Consider the following 9,068-nt stretch of genomic DNA (forward strand, 5'->3'; position numbering starts at 1 on the left):
CAAGCCCCGCATCGGGCTCTGTGCTGACAGCTCGGAGCCTGGAGGCTGTTTCGGATTCTGTGTCTCCCTCTCTCTGACCCTCCCCTGTTCATGCTCTGTCTCTCTCTGTCTCAAAAATAAATAAACGTTAAAAAAAAAATTTAAAAAAAAAATAAAAAAAAATAAACAGAGGTATTGTGGTATAGAACCAAGAATCCCAGATTAAAAGTCAGAGTTCTAGACCTAAGGAAATACTTTAAAGATTATCTAATCCACCGATTCTCAACCCCTGCTGCACAAAAGAACTTTTAAAGCACAGCTGCACCTGGTACCCCATCAGATATTCTGATAAACTGATTTGGAGTGGGACCAGTCAAGAGTATTTCTTAAAACTTTCCTTGTGTTTCTAACAGAAGACTAGAGTGGAGAACCACTGGTTTAGACAGATATTTCCCAAATGTGGACAGTGAATCACCCAGAGAGTTTATTAAAATGCAAATTCTTATACATAGGCCACTGTTGCCTTCATTCTGAATCTCCAGAAATGGAGCCAAATCCATTTATCAAGTGCCCTAGTAATTATTATAACCCAAACATCTGAGAAGCTCTGATCTAGCTCTCATTTTACAGGTGAGAAGACCGGAGTTTGCAGAAGTTAGTTCATGCAAGGTCACACAGCTGGGGAATGGCAGAGCCAGAAGCAGATTAGACGTTCCATCTCCTGCAATTTAATCGAATTATTTCAGCAGGATTCTCTGTGCTAATGAAGAACTGTAGGGACCTAAAATCATCTTGTAGCTCTGGCTCAGTTTCAGGTTGTACCTATCTTTCAATTTAGGCATATCCTGACAAATCTAGAAGCCCAGTAGGCTAGGACAAGATTCTTATAGCTACGTTTACATTTAAAAAATGCATTTCAGGAGCCCATAACCTGGTCAGGGATAACAGGCAACATCAGAGCTGATGGGTTACTGTGGGTGCTGCACTACATCTGGTGCTACGAGGCTCTTCTGGTCCCACCCCTTCGGATTTAGATCTGATTCCCTAATGGTGATGGTAGTACAAGTTAGCAAACTCAGTGAGATGAAGCCAGCAGAGGAGGGGTCTGTTTCTGGGGTACCAGTAGCTTCTGTAGTCTGAGCTGGTGGCTGGTGGCTTAGACTCACTCACCATCAGAAAATAGCAGTCTCTGTGCAGGCATGGGCTGTCAGAGAAGCAACAGTGGTTGATTGGGGAGTTGGAACAGGGAGCAAACTGTTAGTGTAAGAGATTGTCAATTCTGTTGCTAATATCCATTCAAAATCCATGGGTAGAGAGAGTCCTTAGGAGTTTAGTGTCAGAGCCTGATGGGTGAAGGCCATGAACGAACATCTACAAATAAGTTGTAACACAATTTTAGAAAACCCCGAATTATTGAAAACCCCCCAAATAAAAAGCAAACCCCTCAAGGGGTGATGATCCATGAACATTTAAAAATCTTTCCATAGGGGCAGCTGGGTGGCTCAGTTGTAAGCATCTGACTTTGGCTCAGGTCATGATCTCACGGTTCGTGAGTTCGAGTCCCACATCAGGTGAGCTTGAGCCCTGCTTCTGGTGAGCAGGAGCCCCTCTTTGGGTGAGCCCTGCTTCTCTCTCTCTGCCACTACTGGGATTCTCTCTCTCTGTGCTCCTCACTCATTTGCACCCTCTCTCTCTCAAAAAATAAGTAAAAATAAAATAAAATAAAATAAAATAAAATAAAATAAAATAAAAATTGTCCATAAAGATTGAGCTTAAAAGTTTTCTTAAACAGAGGCTTTCTATGAATTTACGCATTTTTTGTTGTTGTTTATACAAATGACCCAGCCTGAACGGGAAAGAAAGAGCAAAATGTTGACATGTTATCAATCACCAGGAATTAAAAATTGATCTGAAACAAAGACAGAGCATCACTGAAGATTGAAAAAACAACAACAACAAAAAAAAACTTTTACTGTATATTTATAACACTGTAATTCAATTTATGCTCAGTATTTCGAAACATAGCAAGGTTCTAGACTGAGGTACTCATATATTTTAATTTGTTTCCATACGGCTAATTGTAGCTTAAACCCTTTGCAGTGTTTCTCAAAGTGTGGATCAAGAACCACCTGTTCTGGGGGTGTCTGGGTGGCTCAGTCAACTGAGTGTCTGACTTCTGCTCAGGTCATGATCTCACAATTTGTGAGTTCAGGCCCCACTTTGGGCTCACTGCTATTAGCACACAGCCTTCTCCTTCAGATCCTCTGTCCCCCTCTCTCTGCCCCTTCCCCACACTCTCTCTCTTTCTAAAGTAAATAAACATTTAGAAAAATCTTTAAAAAAAGAAAAAAAGAACCACTGCTCTAGAATCACCTAGGATGATTACTTAAAACACAAGATTCTGGGCCCCAAATGAGATCTATCCAATTTCTGGAAGTTCATCTGGGAATCTGCATTTTTAACAGTTAGTAGATGATTTACAGAGACCTCTTACCCAAGGAATATATTCCTCTATAATGTCCTATAGACATTATTGCTTTTCTGGGAAATATTACTTTTCCATTATCACTACTCTGTGAGCTCTTAATATCTATCATTTCCAACGAAAATTTCTGAGAATGGGAGTTGTGGGGAAATTACCTTCTTTTGGAGTTGTTTCCTTACGGCCAAGGAAATTGTGAAGTCATTATCAGAGGTCCTCTCTCTTCAGTATCTTTATCTGTCTTGCCAGTTGACCATGCTCTTGGATCCCTGAGCAGGCTGTTGTAAAGAGTTATGACAGCGACTCAGAAACTGTACATATTAAGCATTAAATTCTTTCTCCTGAAATGTGTTCAAAGGAAAGCCACCAACCCAGAGAAGAGAGAAATCTGTGGTATCTGAAATCCCAAGTCCTTCTTTCTGAACTGTCATAAAATTGGCTTAATACTGGGTCACCTGGCTGGCTCAGTCGGCAGAGTACATGACTCTACATCTTGGAGTTGTGAGTTCGGGCCCTATGTTGGGTGTGGAACTTACTTAAAAAAAAATTGGCCTAATATCAAAATAAATGTATTTTGAATATTTAAAGGATTTAAGAAATTCAGATGTGAGCTGCTGGCAATCATGTAACTTGATGAAACTTGTTTTACTATGCTATTATCTTTACTATGCATGGAATTCAATTTTTGAGAGGTAAGTTTTCTAAATATCTCTCTGGTTTTATGTTTAGGCATGTTTGGAAGCTTAATAAATACTTTCAAGTGCAGCCTCAAAATTAAAAAAAAACCTTCTGATTTGGAAGTCGTTTTAAGCATTATCACCCCAGGAAGAGAAGTTCTGCTGCATAACAATGCATCGTTCTTCTTTAGACAGTTCCAAAATTAGAAATGAAGCTCAAAGTAAACTAATGGAGGGAAAAATGCCTTCATGTAAATTCAAACGTTTTTTCTTTGCTATTTACTCATACCAGTGGGAATTTGGTATGCCACCCCTTTGCTGGAGGGGAAAGGACTAAGGGGGAACTAATAAAGCCTAAAGGCAGAGGCAGCGGAAGAAGGAAGTTCTGAGCTGGAACTCAGAGAGCAGATTACATTGTCTATGGGGATAAGCTTCATGGCAGTCACTATTTACTTCGACCAACTCTGCTAAAAGTAAATAGTTTTACCTGTACTCTCTCCAGCAGCATTTTAATGGGAACTTCTAATTTACCCCTCTTTCCAAGAGTGACTCTGCAATAATAGTCTCTTTATTTTCTTTCCTCCATCCTCATTTGGCTCCCACACTGAACCCCTGAGCCTACAGAAGCTTAGGGATACTAAGAGTTTTTAACTGAATGATTTGCATCGATTTCTGGGCTGGGTGTCGCTGTTAGGCTATGTTTGTCTTTCTCAAAGACCCAGTGAAATCTTGCCAGAGGGGAAAACAGATCTTAATCCATTTGTTTGTCTGGGAGAAAAGAAGTCATCAAAAGCTTTTTTTAAAAAAAAAGTTTCACACTTCACCAAAAAGTAACTAAACGCAGAAAAAGCTACTCTGAGTTCTACAAGGGATGGTGTAACCCTGGCACACCCATCCAGAGATGAATCTCCAGACAAGAGTGTAATCATGCTACATTGCTCCGATTTCAACCCCCAGAGCAGATGTGCTCTGGGATCCTGGTCAAGGGTGAGACCGTTTTCTGGATCCCTCCCCTGAAACCCACACTTCTGCTTTTCTCCAGAGGCGGGGAGAAGGATGAGAAGACTGTGGAATTGGTAGCTGGACATCTGCAGACAAGTGAAGGGATAAAGAACTGATAGTTATGTTTGTCCCATGGCTTTTTCTTCCAAGTGTAATTCCTTTTCTTGATTCACACACACACAAAATCTTAATATTTCTCTGAAGAGTTTATTTCCTGAAGAATTTGGGAAAAAGAAAAAGATATTGTATGTATCCTTCAAATCTCTTTAAAAGCCAGGAAATGTATAATGAAATAATGCACTGTCGCTTAAGATCCATTTAAAAACACTAGGAAATGTGAGCTGGAGTCAGGGGTCCCTGCCAGATCAAAACTCAAAATCAGACCAGCTGTTACTCCCACTTCTGCTTAAAAACGAGCAAAGATCACTAAAGGAAATTAAAATCACAAAAGATTTCTTATAGAGGTAATAAAGCATCCTAACCACCTAAGGAAAGTAAGTTAAGGCTAAAAGCATATCTCTCACCAACAGGGAAGACAGTCATGTATAATAAATGAAAAGCTTCTACGTGAATGATTTGGTTTGCTATTCAAGACACAGTTGTGTGATAAGACCAGAGGTGGTATTATTCACAAGTTCAAGTAAAATAAACTGAGACGCATGCATGGAAAGGCCACAAATTTTGGAGCAAGCTGTCTGACTTAGAAGTCATTATTCTTTCCATTACCATGTATTAGATTCATCTTTTTGTTCCAAGATGACAGCCATACTCACCACACAATCCTAAAACACGAAGGAGTGGAACCCTTAGCAGGCTTCTTCTTGGGTAAGTTGTGAGAATTAATCCAAATCGACAAATGAAAAGTACTGAAAACAATGCCTGCCTGTTGTGTGCCTGTGTATGTGTGTACTAAATTGGATATGTACATTGGTATATATAAGTATATATGTGTGTATATAATATATATATGCCATGTGTAAAAACATGCATACATATATATTTCAGTACACACACACATACACACATAGCTTGAAAAGGGATAAGTAAATGAGTATAACCAGGTTAGCTATTTACATAGGACACTTTACCAGACCTCTAATCCTACAGATTAAAAAAAAAGAATTTCTTTATAGAACTTTTTCTTCAGTTTCCTCATCTACCACCACTGGAGAATAGATGTGTTTCTGAAAAGTTTTAAGTTCTTTTTTTTTTTTTTTTGATTTGTTAATGTTTATTTGTTTTTGAGAGAGAGTGAGCAAGGGAGGGGCAGAAAGAGAGGGAGACACAGAATCCGAAGCAGACTCTAGGCTCTGAGCTGTCAGCACAGAGCCCAACTTGGGGCCTGAAGCCACCAACCGCGAGATTGTGACCTGAGCCAAAGTAGGACACTTAGCCAACTGAGCCACCCAGGCACTCCTGAAAAGTTTTAAGTTCTAATTTAAAGTAAGAAAAACTAAAGTTCCCTTAGGGATGGGATCTGTGAAGTAGAAAGTCAAAATGTCGGTTCTCCCTGCCCCACCAGATTACAAAGTCGGGGGGCATTCAAGCCCACTAGTCTAAGAGATGGCTTCCGGCCTCAACATTCTAGGCCTCATGGCCGACCTGTCAACCAAAATGCATGTGGAAGAGAAAAAGGAGGTGGCCCAGCTTCTCATTCCATTTCCAGTTCATAAAACTTCTGGGCAGGCTAAAATTATTACACCTGGCGAGGTGTTTTTGCGCCTCCAAGGGAAGACAATGACATTTCCAAGCAAGGCCAAAAGCATATCAATTCAAAAGCCAGGCAAACTGCTTCTTCTCCTAGGAAGAACTTGTTGTAGAAGTGTGTGTGTGTGTGTGTGTGTGTGTGTGTGTGTGTGTGTGTGTCTAGGGGGAACTGGCACGTGTCCATCTCTTTGAATCCCCAGATCAGGTGTGGGGGAGTCCTCAATACCCAGTAAATTGACAGTAAAGTCTCCTGTTGGGCTGGTGCTGCTCCCAGAAAAGTCGGTTGCCTGGATGGCTGAGAATCAATCAGCAAGGGCAGGCTTCTATTGAAAAACTCCGGGAATGTCTCAAATCTTCAGAAATGCTTGAGACATGGAGGTGAGGAGGGACTGAGGTAAGGGGAGACAGAAGACACCACGGTAGGAGCCAATAATGATTTCAGAACACGGGACTGGGCAAGGAGAAAAAAGAAAGAAAATCTAAATCTAACCCCCCGGCCCCCGCCCCCGTCCCCCACCTCCCGGGGGCCGGATCCTTGCTCGCGCGTTGGCCCCAAGCTCCGTGAGTCGGCAGTGGTCTGCCCCAGGGGACCGGTCTCTGGCTCTCCGCAAGGTCTTGGCTGTCAAAGGGGTGTGCACGGATAGTGGGTGGAAAGAGAGCGAGAGGTAGGAACCTCCGGATCCACCCGGCTAGGCCGCTCTAGGGCTCGGGTCCTCGGAATCGGGATGGGCGTGGGAGTACTTCCTTGACGGTTACTGGTCACGGCGTCTAAGGGAGAAGCTGCGGGGAGGGAAAACTTAATACAGGACGGAGAGCAAGCGGTGCATCGCAGTTCAAAGATTGGGGGTGGGAGGTGGGAAATGCAGAACTAGGGCTAGAACACCTGTCCCCCACCCCCCACCCCGTCCACCGCGGCGCGGAACTGCGGCGGCAGACGGGTGCTTGGAACTGGCGCGATTGGCGGCCACTGCAGAACTCGAGACTCTGGGCCTCCAAGAGCCGAATAACCTAGAAGTGGGCCCGGGACCTTGGGAACTTTTCTCGGGCGGGTCGGGTTTCGGTCTCCCCTCTGAAACGCCTTGGAACAGGTGCAGGATCTGCGTGTCTTCTGGGGCCCTTCAGTTGCCCAGCCTATGGGCGTAAACTATACCCTGCAAGCAGATCCTGGGAAATACAGGCGTCCCCCCCCACCTCTCCCCGCCCTTAGCCTACCCCACTGACAAAAGCCAAAAGAGGAGAGGGATTCGGAATCTGCTCAGAGAGCATGCTTGGAGATCGAAGGCCCTAGGCATCTGGTATTCTGCCCCCGACTGGGACAGAGCAGATCCTGGAGCAGCAACCGGTTGATTTCCCTTTCCCCGGTGTTTAGAACCTTCGGTCTCAAGGGCTGTGAGCTCAGGCCACCTGCCTGAACTTCAGCTGACCAATACAGCTGCAAGCCTGCATGACCTTGTGACCTTGTTACCTTTGCAGCTGTGAGCAGACATCCATGCCCCTGGCCTCAGTGACCTCGGCTAGCTGGGCAGATGGGTGAGGCTATGGAATCTTGGAAAGTCTCATCTGAGAAAGTTCAGACGTGGAGAGAGTTAGCATACATCAGAAAGCTTGAAAAGGCAGCATTAAAATGAAACATTTCTCAGTTTGCCTTGGCTGAAGGCAGACTAGCTCTGAGCACCCTTCCCCTAATAATTCCCGCCAAAAAGATCTCATGGGCAAATTGATCAGCACAGGAGCCCAGCCCTCAAGTATCTGCCGTGAACACACCTACCTGCATTGCCTGGGCCGTAGCTCAGCCAAGATTGAGCATTATTCCTGATAGTGTGACTAAATTAACGATCATACAAAAGAAAACACAAGGGAAATCTACACATATCCTTCAAACTACATGTTTCCAGACTTTACAAAAAGCAGCATCTACTTACCTTTTTCTAGACCTAAGTTCATCTCTGAATCCCCAATAGGTAACAAAGCCAGCTGATGAAGAGGAGATTCTGGACGACTGGAACAGAAACATAGGGGCATTTAAGTTTTGGGGGGGTTGTTTTGGAAAGTGAGGCCCCAAGCAACCTGTGTTGTTTGTTGGTGGGCTGGTTTTAAAGATATTTTGCTCGAAAGATCCACTAGCATCTCGGGTATGGACAATTTAGTTAGCCTCTCAAGCATTGTGGTTTAAGGATCTCCTGAGGCCCATGTTTCATTTGTCTCCAAATACCTTTCTCACTTCTTGCCATTGAACTGGCTTCATGACCATTCTTGGTCTTTTCTCTACACATTCCCCTTTAGATTTAATTGAGACCTGATTAGCCCATTAGCAAAAATAATCCCCCATTGCTAGAAGTAGTTTAACCTGCCTCACTCATTGTGTAGATGAGAAAACCAAGATGCAGCTAAATCAAAGGATGCCAGTAATGATGCAGAGTCATGTTAGTCACGAATAACAGAACTGAAATTTTGGTCTGTTCTCATTCCACTTTACTGGGGATTAGTGTTTCACATCGTCCAACTGTTGCCTGTGAAAACTGAGAACAGGCCTCAGAGTAATGTGGCACAGAACAGTACTTAGATGATAAGGAAGTCAACCTACTTTTCTGCCAAACAGGGTTCACACTGTGGATACAATTCTTTGCCCTACCCCTGGTCTTTGCTTGATCCCTGCCCTAATCATAACTTTTTCTGTGGTCACCTTAAGATAATGAAGGCTTTAAAATCTTTTTAGAGGGGGAACCATTGAATGCCTTCAGTGAGACAATATGCAATTTTCATTCTTCAGACTTTTTCACAGATGTCCTTCTGACATAGGGGAAGGCTGGCAAGATGTGAAGAAAGAAAAAATAGGAAAGAATACCTCCTGTGATAGATAAACCAGTGCAGTATTTGTTAGGGGAGTGTTTGTGGATTAATGGATTAAATGCATGCTACTGTAAGAACTAAAGGTTCATCATTATTTGGTTTTGCACCTAATGGTTGCTGAAGAACTTAACTAAGAATTGTCCATATATAAAGAGTACAGAGAGACTTTTCATAAGAGGAAGAGCAGGAAGAGGAGGAGAATTCTCAGATTCCTCTGTATGGTAATTCTCCAGGACTGGTCCCCCACCCCCACCCCCAACTACCACCCCACAAAGGCTGTGCAGTGCAGCTGCTCAAGCCTTTAGAGGGAAAGCTGAGCCCCGCAATACATAGACTATCATGGTCATTTCACCTTGGTTTCTAAAGAAACT

At 43.3% G+C, this 9,068-nt stretch overlaps 1 long non-coding RNA gene across 1 annotated transcript; it reads right to left on the bottom strand.

The window, feature by feature from the left end:
• Positions 1–451: 451 nt before the first annotated feature.
• Positions 452–7,037, bottom strand: LOC109499445. The gene is made up of 3 exons (XR_002156720.3): positions 6,365–7,037; positions 2,620–2,739; positions 452–1,350 (listed from the first exon to the last, which is right to left on the bottom strand). It is a non-coding gene; the product is annotated as an uncharacterized LOC109499445 (long non-coding RNA).
• Positions 7,038–9,068: the final 2,031 nt, after the last annotated feature.

This window comes from Felis catus, chromosome B1 (genome assembly GCF_018350175.1).
Source record: "Felis catus isolate Fca126 chromosome B1, F.catus_Fca126_mat1.0, whole genome shotgun sequence".
Classification (NCBI taxonomy): Eukaryota; Metazoa; Chordata; class Mammalia; order Carnivora; family Felidae; genus Felis; species Felis catus.